The sequence below is a fragment of the Nerophis lumbriciformis genome, linkage group LG27 (assembly GCF_033978685.3).
Source record: "Nerophis lumbriciformis linkage group LG27, RoL_Nlum_v2.1, whole genome shotgun sequence".
NCBI lineage: Eukaryota > Metazoa > Chordata > Actinopteri > Syngnathiformes > Syngnathidae > Nerophis > Nerophis lumbriciformis.
Window position 1 is genome coordinate 18,113,845 of NC_084574.2, and position 14,912 is coordinate 18,128,756.

At 37.2% G+C, this 14,912-nt stretch overlaps 1 protein-coding gene and 1 non-coding gene across 4 annotated transcripts in view; both read right to left on the reverse strand.

Moving 5' to 3' along the window:
- LOC133624360 (uncharacterized) overlaps nucleotides 1-14,912 on the reverse strand; it is an 83,514-nt gene that overhangs the window by 12,647 nt on the left and 55,955 nt on the right. Inside the window, exon 3 of one of the 3 annotated variants that reach the window (XR_009817994.2) lies at nucleotides 2,453-2,512. The exons of the other annotated variants lie outside the window; for them this stretch is intronic. The gene's annotated coding sequence lies outside the window, so the exon portion shown is untranslated. The remainder of the gene's footprint in view (nucleotides 1-2,452; nucleotides 2,513-14,912) is intronic. 3 annotated transcript variants of the gene reach the window in all.
- Nucleotides 10,960-11,031, reverse strand: trnaa-ggc (transfer RNA alanine (anticodon GGC)). The gene has a single exon. It is a non-coding gene; the product is annotated as a tRNA-Ala (tRNA).

Here is a 14,912-nt window from a genome sequence, read left to right on the forward strand (position 1 = left end):
ACTGTATAACGGATAGACCACAGAAACCTCGACTATATGTTTATTTTTTATATATATATATATATATATATATATATATATATATATATATATATATAGTTTTCTTGTTGCCTTATTTGTATTTGACTTTTCGAAAAGGATGTATTTAGTGTCTAGCGCAGACAAGGACAAGGCACGTGGGAAGCAGGAGACAGCCAGCCTCCAAGCGAGCGATAGACCACAGCCAACGTGGCTGCCACACCCAAGACTTCCGAAACAGGACCGCCACCGGAACCGCCCAAGTATATCTAGCTGCGGCCGCGGAACTACTAAGTCACGTCCACTTGAAGATGTGCCCACAAGGGTGACGACAACCGGAAATCAGAAAATAATAAAGTAAAGGGGGAGGTGAAGAAGGTAAATTTAAGTTACATACCGTATTTTCCGGACTAAAAGGCACACTTAAAATCCATTTTTTTTCTCAAAACTCGACAGTGCGCCTTATAACCCGGTACGCCTAATGTGCGAAATAATTCTGGTTTTGCTTACCGACCTCGAAGCTATTTTATTTTGTACATGGTGTAATGATAAGTGTGACCAGTAGATGGCAGTCACACCCAAGAGATACTGCAACATGACTCAAGTAAACACCAACACTTTATATGTTCCATTGAGAATATTGAACATTACACACGGCGCTCAAAAATCTATCAAAAATGTTTTAGTACGACTTTGGTAAGCTATGAAGCCACACCGCTTGGATTGTACTGTGCTTCAACATAGGAGTCTTATTATGGTGTGTGTATAGGGTAAGACATTATCTGGTGTTTTGTTTCACAATATTATATAAAATAAACTCGCGTCCGCCTTTGCAGTCCGTGCCGACTCTTTAGTCGATAAGCTTCTTCTTTTTCTCTATCTTCTTGTTATGGGACATTCATCCTCCGTTGTTGCCATTTATAATATAAAGTAGCGTAAAGTTCTTACTTATATCTATCAGTAAACACGCCGTGGAAGCGCTAAAAACTACCGGTGGAGTGAGTTTATATTATTCACCCAAGGAACTTTAGTTTTTAGAGAGTTCCGGTCGGACAGTTTTTCACGGGACACATTTCCTGTGTTGTTATTGCACTAGTGAGCCACGGATGAGGAGATGCTGCTTCGTTATCGATTGAAGTAAAGTCTGAATGTCATTAAACAGTTAGCTCCATCTTTTGACACTTCTTCCACTCCCGTCCTTGCACGCTACACCGCTACAACAAAGATGACGGGGAGAAGATGCTGCCGAAGGTGAGCCACTTAAATAAGACCGCCCACAAAACGTCAGAAAGCGACTTGAAGTTGGTCTGTAAAACATAATTTATGCAACATTTTGATCAAAGAACCACCATTACATGTTATGTAGACCACAAAGAAGTGTTTTACATTTAGAAAAAAAAAAAAAAAAATGACTCCTTTAATGCGCCTTATAATGCAGTGCGCCTTATATATGAAAAAAGATCGAAAATAGACCATTTGTTGGTAGTGCGCCTTGTAATCCGGTGTGCCCTATGGTCCGGAAAATACCATAATATGAAAAATACATTTGATCCAAAAAAATACAAAAGCATGGAATTTAGACATGTTATTTGTCTTACTTATATAAGTATTACAATGACTAGATTAGAGTACAGAATGGTATTTCAAGTAGTTCCCAGTACAAAATGATTTATTCTCAGGCTCACTTTCTCACAACAAATACACTACAGATTATTCAGTATGCACATTTACACATGTTCAATCCCTAATCCAAATACAATGTTCACTTACTTGTATGGGACAAAAGTTGTCATTTCAACTGCACATTGCAGCTTATGTGTATACTTTTAATTATATTTAAATGAGGGGGGAAACAAAATCTTAATAAATTCAAACTTGTGTATTACATTTTTATTTTTAAAAATCAATTAAAATATTTATTGTACCATCAGTGTCATGGTTTAATTGTTTGGGACATGTTTAGAAAGATGTGATTCCATTGGTTTTTAACATGTCTGAAAAGGAGTAGAAGGAAGCAGAGCTTACTTGATCATATACTCTTTCTCCATATTTATTATTGATAATTGCTTTTACTAAATCATTGCTTATTGCTTATTATACATATTAAAAAGTATGCTAATGAGAAATACTAGTAAGAAAAAAGCTGAAAGTTTAGCTTATGCCATGTTAAAATAAAAAAGAAGAATGAAAATGCAATATAGTAAAACCATCATATCATTCACTGAATGATGTGTTTGTATAATTAAAAGTATTATTCTACTTTTTTTTTTTTTGGATGAATGAATTGATGTTGATGCTGTTGATTGACATTTTAACAACATTAACATTAAGAAGATGCTTGGTTATGGTAAATCAACATAAAAGCACTGAGATGGTGTCAGGTGTGTTTCACAAAACAACCACTAGATGTCACACTTTGCTTTTATGACTGCACCTCATTGTTTGACTTTGGGCCTTGGAGGTTTATGAGCCACTTATTCTCCAGGTTCGCATTCTGGAATAAACAAAGACAGAAGCAAAGTGAACAATCAAAGACAACATGTGTCACACAGGACATGACGTCTATGTTTAAAAAAAAAACAACATAATGTTTGATCTCGTTAATGTCTGTCATTATAGGTGAATGTTCCCATTCATCCTGTTTAGGCGTTAGTTTGGTTTATTTCAAGTGGACCAACTATAAAATAATAAAATAAAAGCCCGTGATTTTTTCACAGATAGCTCAAGTATTAACACACTTGGAGGAAATAAGATTTATTCAATTAAAGGTTTTTCATGTTTTGTTACTCACATTTTATTGAAAGCGCTGTTGTATTTTTATACGATGCACCAGGTTTTGTTAGAGAAATGTCTTTCAAACGTCTGGATCTTGCTTTCTGACGTCGACTAAAACCGAATCTACATTTTCCAAGTGACTCGATTGGCTTGTTTCCAATCAAAATAGTTGGATGATCTCCAACCAGACAGGATCATTACATGGAACATGGTTGTCCTTCTTAGATAAATATTTTAACAATAGTAAATTATTCCTGCCAAGACAATGCCATTAGACACGCCTCATTTGTAATCCTTGCAAAACACAAGGACGGAAATCTGCATCAGTGATAATGTAAGTTTGATGACCCATTATCACTCATTTTTAATATTAATAGTCATTATTGTGATTCTTATCACTATTTTCTCAGCATTTCTTCTTTTATTTTGCTGGTTCATTCGCCAGGGTCCACGTTGTAAGTTTTAACGTATTAATATTTTTTGTTTTTCAGCATCAGTGTAAATAAGAACTAGATGATGGATTATGTTCCTGTAAAACACACATACTATATATGTATTTATTAGACTTCATGCACACATTTTATACTGTATATATAAAGGCTGTCAAAATCACTCTTTTAATGACGATTAATCCATCATTGTTATTATTCTTATTAAAATTTTAATGCAATTAACAGCACATAATGAATCAAAACCCCTGAAAAGTCTCTGGCAGCATTGATAAATAATACTATAAAAGTATATATTTAACACAATAAAAAGCACATAATGACTCAAAATCCCTAAAGCGTCTTTGGCAACATTATTAAATAGCATTATAAAAGTATATATTATTTTCCTGACATTTTTTTAAATTTTTTTTAATGAAGATTAATCCATCGTTGTTATTATTCTTATTAAAATTGTAATGCAATTAACAGCACATAATGGAATCAAAACCCCTAAAAAGTATCTGGCAGCATTGATAAATAATACTATAAAAGTATATATTTAACACAATAAAAAGCACATAATGACTCAAAATGCCTAAAACGTCTTTGGCAACATTATTAAATAGCATTATAAAAGTATATATTATTTTCCTGACATTTTTTATCAACATCAACAGTGATAACTAGTGGTATGCGGGTTCCGTCTATTGGCACACCAAATAATCACTTAATTAAGTGATTAGTGTCCCATTTTTAAATATTCAAACACAGTGTTACTGTTCAAACTTTGTGTAATGATACAGTGGCCAAAAACACTTTTTAAAGTTAAAGTACCACTGATAGTCACAAACACACACACTAGGTGTGGTGAAATTACCCTCTGCATTTCCACCCCCCTGCGAGGTGAGGGGAGCAGTGAACAGCAGCGGTGGCCACGCTCAGGAATAATTTTTGGTGATATAACCCCCAATTCCAACCCTTGATGCTGAGTGCCAAGCAGGGAGGTAATGGGTCCCATTTTTATAGTCTTTGGTGTGACTCGGCCGGGGTTTGAACTCACGACCTTCCAGTCTCATGGCGAACACTCTAACCACAAGGCCACTGAGCAGGCTTAAAACCTCTGCCTTGTTTTTAATGAATACTTAGACCTACTACGCTACTGCATTTTAACATTGGTCATTATGGTGGTACTTGGTGAAAAAAGTTTGAGTACCACTGAATTACTATATTAAAGCTGTCCTCAGAGGCCCCACAATTCCAAATTGGACTACAATATATTAAACTAATAATTAATGAAATAATATAATAAAACAGCATATTTTCAAACTTCTTGGCATTTCTTTTACCTTAATTTTGTATATTTATTCTTAGAGTTAAGAACATATTATTAATATGTAATTTTTATTTACCTCTACCAAATTACTCTATCAATGGGTTGATTTCAGCAGGACAAAATCATTTTTACCATTTGTCATATATGTGTAATTTTAAAACCTAATTTATTTATTGAAAGTATTTTTTCTCTAACTTTCATTAAGTTCATACTGTATGTACTTTATGAGTCTTTGGTCCTCCGGTGAATTCCTGACCGTCCTTCATCGCCCTGCCTCTCCCCTCTCTGTTTATACAGCGAGAGGCTGGGAATTAACTTTGTGCTGCGATCCATTTGTTCTGATGTGGTTCAACGGGAGGATCCTGTCTCTATTTATTATGCAGTCCTCCGAAGGTTTACTTTACACTCAGTGACTTGGTAGCAGAAATGTGATTTGTTGCAGTGATAAAAAATATTGTTGCTGGAGAAAGTCTTTAAAACACGAACATAAGAACAACAATAATCATGCAGATCACCTACAATTAATGCAAATGTGAGACTTGTAATTTTTTTTTACAGTAAAGTGGAACAATTTGGGGGTCTTATGGTTCTGAATTTGACCAAAATTATGGTGAAAAAAAATATCTATATATATATAAAGCTCAAACAGACATTACACATTTATTATTGAAGGAGATACGGGGTGAACATATTTACCATACTTAAAGAATTGTTAGGTTTTTTTTAAATTGGTGATGTTTATGTCATCTGCTACTGTAGGTGCCTTGGTGGATAACCTTCTCATACCCATAATGCAGTGACGTGCAGTCGCCTCACCTGCCATCATGGAAAGAAAAAAAATTAATTAAATTGTTATATGTATGCAGTGATTATACTATAAAGTTATTTTCCATTTAACTTCACCAGTTTTAGATTATTTTTATTCAAAATCGCTGAATTTTCACATTTGCCGTTCAAATACTGAGAAGAGACGGTGCGGTGAACAGCAGCCAGTTGAGGCACGTCACTCAGTGCCTCAACATGGACGGACTCGGCTAACTGCTGGCCTGCTGTGCAGTGAGACTGTATTGCTATATGAATTATATTATACATTTTCATAGTTTAGTTAGCTGAGGTATATAATGTACAGTGTATTTTGTCAACAACTGTATGTGTGTAAAGTATTTCTTGCGCTGAGCGATCATAAAACGGCTGCAAAAGACGCACTGGCTGAGGCTCCAGTAGCCCCGCCTCCTGCACCCCCGCCGTAGAATTGTTATATCAACTAAAGCCCACACTTAAACTTTCCACGTGCAAGATTGAATCTATTTAAAAAAGTTATTTCATAAGAAGCTAAAAAGTGCAAAAACCATAATGTTCATGTTGGAGGAGTTGTGAATGACTGCAGGGCCACAACATTAGGTACACGTGCAGAGTGCAGGTGTACCTAATTCACAATTCCTCCAACATGAATATTATTGTTTTTGCACTTTTTGGCTTCTTATTAAATAACTTTTGTAACCTATTTTTATGGGCTTTCCTACTGTGATGTTAAGTTCCTGTTATGCGCTGTTATAAAGTATATGCCTTGAGCTCTTATTTTGAAGGCGCTAAGAGCGGAAGTGATTACACTTAAGAAAGAACGTAAATAAAGTGGTCCTCGTGTAAACTGGAGTCTCCGTGTTTGTTATTTTGTAGTTTCATACAGTATAGGCGACATTTATAAACCCTCAGTTACACTTTTTTAAATAGATTCTATCTTGCACGTGGAAAGTTTAAGTGAGGGCTTTAGTTGATATAACACACCCATCAGGGGGTTCATTAATCCAGCACAACAGCGGCGAATGGACTTTATTTATAAGTAAAGGTAAGACCATAATAACGTTTTTTTTTTAATTAAATGTGCTTTTTTGTGTGCTACAGTTTGTATGTGTAAAGTTAAAGTTAAGTTAAAGTACCAATGATTGTCACACACACACTAGGTGTAATGAAATTTGTCCTCTGCATTTGACCCATCCCTTAATCACCCCCTGGGAGGTGAGGGGAGCAGTGGGCAGCAGCGGCGCCGCGCCCGGGAATAATTTTTGGTGATTTAACCCCCAATTCCAACCCTTGATGCTGAGTGCCAAGCAGGGAAAAATGCTGGTATGAGCTTTTAAACATAACCCGTTAACTGCTGCCAATCAAATGGTCAATAAGGTACTCTTTAGGGTTCATATGTTTGTAAATCTGACTGTGATGAAGTCAGTGCCTCACCAGCCATCAACCTCACCGCACGTCACTGCCATAATGCATGTTTGGGGTAACAAATGTTAAAAAAGAACACTGCTCAAACTGATTTATTTTGACGATTTAACTCAATTTTCTCCAGTTAAGCTACTTTTATTCACATATGAGGTAGAAATTAAATAGTGAATATACATGTTGAATCTAGTGTATATGTTAACCCTAAATGTTTAATATAAATATTACATCGAAATGTAAGCATAAATGTTAAACCTGCATGGTACATATAAATGTTAAGTCCATATGTTGAATATAATTCTAAATGTTATCCCCTTAAAGGGGCAGAGGAGTTGCCCGAATCTCTAGTGCTAACCTTAACCTTATCTTAAGTAATGAGTTTAATCTATTTGAGGTTCTTACTATGAGGTCTGTAGTCCCTCTACGACTATCTGGCGACTCAAGCAGATAATATACTTATCATGGGCGATTTTAATATTCACATGGATACCCCATTAGACCCTCCGAGCACGACGCTCCAGACTATAATAAACACATCACAACAGAGATCCAGTCCTAGTCCAGGGTGTTGCCGCTTCTAAATTCGTTGTACTCCCATATACCAAAGCAGTGTCCGATCACTACCTCATAAAATTTGGGGTTCTGACCTACTGCCAACGTTCTAATAATAACCAATGCTTTGGCAGCCGTAATATTAGTGCTGCTACAACTACGACTCTTTCTGGCCTGCTGCCCTCGGTAATAGCGCTGTTCCCCAATTATGTGGGCTGTATCGAAAGCCTTACCGACAACTTTAGTAAAACTCTGCGCCACACCCTTGATATGGTACCAATAAAACTATAAAAGGCGTACCATGTTCACGGAATAAACCAGAGTTCTCAAACAATCAGGGAGAAAAATGCAACGCAAATGGCGTGCAACCAAACTCAAGGTGTGGCCAAGTGTAAAGCTAAATCTTTAGAAAATATGCAAATATCCCATCGTTCCCACGACTCTGAAAGCGCAAAGACCCAGGCATATGAGGGGCCGTTTGGGACATTATTCACTATTCACTACTGAAAGAAATGTTTTTCTCTCACACACACACTACTGAAACACTCTCATACACACTACTGAAACAATGTTATACACACTACTGAAACAATGTTATACACTACCGAAACAATCTTATACACACTACCGAAACACTCTCATACACACTACTGAAACAATCTTATACACGCTACTGAAACACTCTCATACACACTACTGAAACAATCTTATACACACTACTGAAACAATTTTATACACACAAAATGGCTCCATTTGAAGTGCAATAATGATCATTTTCATTTCTGTATCGACCTCATTAGCTGCTTCTTTGCTATGTTTTTTTGGTATTTGTACATATCATATTTGCTGATGTTGTTTGGTTGTTGTTGTTTTTTTTTCTTATCCCCTCTTGTACCCGCAATTCCCCCCTCTGTCTTCTTTTTTTCTTTTTTCTATCCCCTCCTGCTCAGGTGCGGTTGCACCAGACATTAAATAAATCCATTAAATAAAGTCAAATACAAATAAGGCAACGCGGGAAGTATCCCACACTTCTCTTTTGTGAAGTAAATCTACATCTACATCCACAATATGATTTGCCTGAGTGGCTGGACAGGACATTTTAATTAAAAGATAAAGAAAAGAAAATGCAGCAAACAATGCAAACACAATCCATACCAAGCAGAATGGTTGTTATTTGCATTGTTAATACAAAGCTCTCATTCAATTGCAGGGCTCAAGGTTTACCACATTTAGTTATGGGAATTGAAAACTGGTTCTTGTTCAGAACCCGTTCCCGGTCTATCTTGGAATAGCTTGCCATTTTTTTTTTTAAACGGTTCTATTACCAATTTTTCTGGGTGGGGGAGAGATCAGATCACAAAATCGCAGAGCCCGGGCGCAAGAAACGCTCTAAAGTTGACTACATTTTACAAGAAAAGACTGCAACAGCGCTACTTGGAATAATTATAAGGCTGCTAGTTCATCAAGGAGGACATACTAACAATATGCTGAAACATTTAAACACACCGCATGCAATAATCATATATGGAAGTCGCATTTTTAACTGCGACTATCTAATCCCAGCAGCAGTAGCGCTAGTACGTCATCTGGAATACAACAGGTACTAACTAACGCCTCCTATCATGTTAGCGCTATTATTTGTCAAATTGAAATGAATGCCTTCGCATGTAGATGACCATTACGAGACAGATTCAGATTCAGTAAGTACTCGCCCCAGTTCACGTCTGCCGCTAAACAAATGTCACCGAGCAGTGACTAAATTTGTGGACAAAAGTTTGCATTTTCGGTAGGTGTTCAATTACCATGAATTGATTTAAGTGGATCCCGACTTAAACAAGTTGAAAACTTATTCGGGTGTTACCATTTAGTGGTCAATTGTACGGAATATGTACTGTACTGTGCAATCTACTAATAAAAGTTTCAATCAATCAATCAATTGTAGTCGAAGAAAAGTTGCACGTTTTCTTATTTTACAGGTGAAACTCATAAAATGAGAATATGGTGTAAAAGTCCATTCATGTCAACAATTTACTTCAAATGTGAAACTAATCTGTGATATCAACTTATTACATGCAAAGTGAGGTATGTCAAGCCTTTTTGTTTGTTATAATTTTGATCATCATGGTTTTAGAAACCTTACATTTTCTGAGATTTTCAATTCAAAGTTTTCATAATCTGTAAACCGTGTCCATCAAAATTACAACCAATAAAGACTTGGCATATCTCACTTTGCATGTAATAAGTTAAAATCACATTCTTGTGTAATTTGCACATGATTAAATTCTGCAGAAGAATATTAATATATTATTAAAGTTATTTTTTTCTTCTATGCTGCATGTCTGCCTCTTGAGACCTCACTGTAGGCTTTCTAAGGTCATGTTAAAAATGTAAGATTATCTACTCTTTTTTCATTTTTTTTTCAAAATAGACATGTGACGTTGTGACGTCACATCGGGAAGCAATCCGCCATTTTCTCAAACACATTACAAACACTGAGTCAAATCAGCTCTGTTATTTTCCGTTTTTTCGACAGTTTTCCGTACCTTGGAGACATCATGCCTCGTCGGTGTGTTGTCGGAGGGTGTAACAACACGAACAGGGACGGATTCAAGTTGCACCAGTGGCCCAAAGATGCGAAAGTGGCAAGAAATTGGACGTTTGTTCCGCACACTTTACAGACGAAAGCTATGCTACGACAGAGATGGCAAGAATGTGTGGATATCCTGCGACACTCAAAGCAGATGCATTTCCAACTGGACTGGACAGATCAGCTTTCAGGAAAAGAGAGCGGATGAGGGTATGTCTACAGAATATATTAATTGATGAAAACTGGGCTGTCTGCACTCTCAAAGTGCATGTTGTTGCCAAATGTATTTCATATGCTGTAAACCTAGTTCATAGTTGTTAGTTTCCTTTAATGCCAAACAAACACATACCTATCGTTGGTTAGAAGGCGATCGCCGAAATCGTCCTCGCTTTCTCCCGTGTCGCTGGCTGTCGTGTCGTTTTCGTCGGTTTCGCTTGCATACGGTTCAAACCGATATGGCTCAATAGCTTCAGTTTCTTCTTCAATTTCGTTTTCGCTACCTGCCTCCACACTACAACCATCCGTTTCAATACATGCGTAATCTGTTGAATCTCTTAAATCGCTGAAATCCGAGTCTGAATCCGAGCTAATGTCGCTATAGCTTGCTGTTCTATGTGCCATGTTTGTTTGTATTGGCATCACTGTGTGACGTCACAGGAAAATGGACGGGTGTATATAACGATGGTTAAATCAGGCACTTTGAAGCTTTTTTTTTAGGGATATTGCGTGATGAGTAAAATTTTGAAAAAAACTTCGAAAAATAAAATAAGCCACTGGGAACTGATTTTTAATGGTTTTAACCCTTCTGAAATTGTGATAATGTTCCCCTTTAAGGAACCGAATTGTTAAGCTGAATCAAAAGTGGAATTGGGACCGGAAAAGTCTGTTAAATTCCCTTCTCTAACCACGTTGCATACTTTGTTCCTTTGCACGTCTGCTCCTTTCTGCTCAGAGGAACCTTGGCATTAAAATTCATGGGAGAATAGAATTTCTTCTTCTGCTTTGATCACAGCATAGTGAGATAAATCAACCAAAACAGCTGAAGATGCTGGGGATTGAACTCAAGACCTCATACATGCCAAGCATGCGCTCTACCACTGAGCTACATCCCCTGTTGACCTGCCGATCTCCATACAATATACAGTATATACCGTCATTTGCACTGAAAATAATTATATAAATGTAATAAAAACACTGTTTTAGAATGTTTCTCATTGCTGGTCAAACTTGAATAAAAATGACACAAATTCTCAAATGCTAAAGTATTATATTATATCCTGCAGCAAAAGTAATTATTCTTATACAATGAATATGTTTAATAATGAACGTCTTTACAACACATGTGTTTTTGTGGATTAACATATATATTATTCGCTACGAACTAGGGATGTCCGATAATGGCTTTTTGCCGATATCCGATATTCCGATATTGTCCAACTCTTTAATTACCGATACCGATATCAACCGATACCGATATATGCAGTCGTGGAATTAACACATTATTATGCCTAATTTGTACAACCAGGTATGGTGAAGATAAGGTACTTTTTAAAAAAAATTATAAAATAAGATAAATAAATTAAAAACATTTTCTTGAATAAAAAAGAAAGTGAAAAAATATAAAAACAGTTACATAGAAACTAGTAATTAATGAAAATGAGTCAAATTAACTGTTAAAGGTTAGTACTATTAGTGGACCAGCAGCACGCACAATCATGTGTGCTTACGGACTGTATCCCTTGCAGACTGTATTGATATATATTGATATATAATGTAGAAACCAGAATATTAATAAGAGAAAGAAACAACCCTTTTGTGTGAATGAGTGTAAAGCGTAAATGGGGGAGGGAGGTTTTTTGGGTTGGTGCACTAATTGTAAGTGTATCTTGTGTTTTTTATATTGATTTAATAAAAAACAAAAACAACAAAAAAAAACCCGATACCGATAATAAAAAAACGATACCGATAATTTCCGATATTACATTTGAACGCATTTATCCCTACTACGAACTAGTGTTGTCCCAATACCAATATTTTGGTACCGGTACCAACATGTATTTCGATGCTTTTCTAAATAAAGGGGACCACAAAAAATGTCATTATTGGCTTCATTTTAACAAATAATCTTTAAACATATGTTTCTTATTGCAAGTTTGTACTTAAATAAAATAGTGAACATACAAGACAACGTATAACTTGTAACTTGTAAGTAAACAAAGGCTCCTAATTTAGTCTTCTGACATATGCAGTAATGTGGCATTTCTCATTCTATTGTTTTGTCAACATTATTAAGGACAAGCAGTAGAAAATGAATTATTAATCTACTTGTTCATTTACTGTTAATATCTGCTTACTTTCTCTTTTAACATGATCTATCTACACTTCTGTTAAAATGTAATAATCACTTATTCTTCTGTTGTTTGGATACTTTACATTAGTTTTGGATGATACCACAAATTTGGGTATCAATCCGATACCAAGTCGTTACAGGATCATACATTGGTCATAATTTAAGTCTTCGTTTGTCCAGGGACATTTTTCCTGAGTTTATAAACATAATATACATTTTTTTTAAACGAAAGAAGATTTTGTGATGCTAAAAAATATTGATGTTACCATAGTAGTATCGATCAGATACGCTCCTGTACTTGGTATCATTACAGTGGATGTCGGGTGTAGATCCACCAATGACGTTTGTTTACATTTTGACGCCGGTGAGCTACGATGTGTAGTGAAGCATGTTTAGCTATTCCTCGTCCTGCAGGGATGAAACTTACTTTATTTGAGGATTAGTGATTTAGAAGTAGCTAAAACACTGCAGAATCGCGGCTGGACGTTAACCGCTAGCTAGCCATGTCTTAAAGCACCTCTTCCTGAGGGCGTTTCAGTGTTATAACTTCACCTTTATCATTAGTTTTTAAGCCAAAATGAGTCCGTTCTCCCTTTTCTGTCCACACACTATCTGCTTGTAAGTACTCTGTGATTGTGCACTGCCGAACATGCTCGTCTGCTCGAAAACCAGCAAACTACTCACTCAAAGTCATTAACCTCTTTCCCAATAAAGCAGTATGTTTCAACTTCTCACTTGCCACTTTCTGCTTTTCATTGACCAATTTGACCATTATTTGTCTCCAAGAAGACAAATACTGTTGTGACTTGACACAGCAAATCATAACCCAGTTGCACCTCTTTTGCAAAGAAAATAAATCCGCTGTCAAAATATTATTTGCTCTTGCCACAGATCATGTCAGCGCCACTTACTTCCTGTTTGACATCAAATACGTGCAACATTATTTGCAGAGCAGTCTGTTTGTTTTAAAAGCCTCGAACCCACATTAGTAAGGATGTGCAGCACCGCACCACTGACACGCACACCTCATCTTTATCGTGAGCGAGGTGGGAGAAGCTGAGGCGTGACGTGAGGATCATTAACATTCAACACTTCAACATCGCGAGGAACAAGCTACACGACAGAGTTCTGATAAGGAGGACGAGGGAAAACACCTGTGAATATTTTGTTTGGTTTTATTCAATCTTATGGACGGCTCAGTTGGATTCAATTTAGACCAGTGGTTCTTAACCTTGTTGGAGGTACTGAACCCCACCAGTTTCATATGCGCATTCACCTTTTTTAGTGAAAAATATATATATGTTTTCTTTTCAAATTCAAGACAAAGTTATATGTTTTTGGTAACACTTTAGTATGGGGAACATATTCTAAGTAACAACGACTTAATTTAGAGTTATTTGGACACAAGGGGAACATATTCTAAGTAATAAAGACTTAATTTAGGGTTATTTGGTTAGGGTTAGGGTCAGGGTTAGGATTATAATAAGGCCATGCCGAATAAGGCATTAATAAGTACTTAATAATGACTAGTTCAAGGGGAACATTATCACCAGACCTATGTAAGCGTCAATATATACCTTGATGTTGCAGAAAAAAGACCATGTATTTTTTTAAGCGATTTCCGAACTCTAAATGGGTGAATTTTGGCGAATTAAACGCCTTTCTGTTATTCGCTCTCGGAGCGATGACGTCACAACGGGAAGCAATCCGCCATTTTCTCACTTTCGCCAGTGTGTTGTCGGAGGGTGTAACTGTCACGGCGCGGATTCGAACCCGTGTCTCTCTTAATTCTGAGTGTCACAATTCCTCTTCTGGCTGCTCGCTCGGACACGCCCCCGCTCACGCTGGGCAGCAACAAGGCTGCAGGCAATCACTCATCATCACACCTGGGCTTGACGAGAGGGAGCGGCATAAAGAGACAGCGAAGCCAGGAGACCTTTGCCAGAACGTAGCCAATCTCACCTGAGTAAGCATCACGTCTGGCACCTCTCCCTCGTTCCTTGCTCGCCTTCATTGTGCTCTTCCTCGTTCCTGTTTTGATGTCTTTTGTGTCTTCCACAGTGTTTTCCGCGATCGTGTCTTGCCTCACGACCTCCTCCCGGATTGTTGCTTGCCTTCCCCGATCCTTGACCACTGTTTGGACCCTGACATCGTTGCCTCTCTCCAGCCCCCGACTGCTTGCCTTCCTGCTGACTACCCCTTCGCCTTCCCCTTTGGATTCGACGAAAGATACATCCAACACGCACCGACAACACCCTCTGGTAAATTATACATTGTTAATTCCACACATAGTCTGCATTCACTCACTAGTGGTAGCATACACTTCCCACACATTCATCAAAGGTTTAAATAAACCTTCAAAAACGCAGTTCTGCCTTGGTGTCGCCTCCTTCCCTTTGCCTAGTACACAACAGTAACAACACGAACAGGGACGGATTCATGTTGCACCAGTGGCCCAAAGATGCGAAAGTGGCAAGAAATTGGACGAAATTTGTTCAAAATACGAGGCTGTGGGGAAAGCCGACGAAATGGTCAGTCGTTTGTTCCGCACACTTTACCGACGAAAGCTATGCTACGACAGAGATGGCAAGAATGTGTGGATATCCTGCGACACTCAAAGCAGATGCTGACATCAACTCCAAA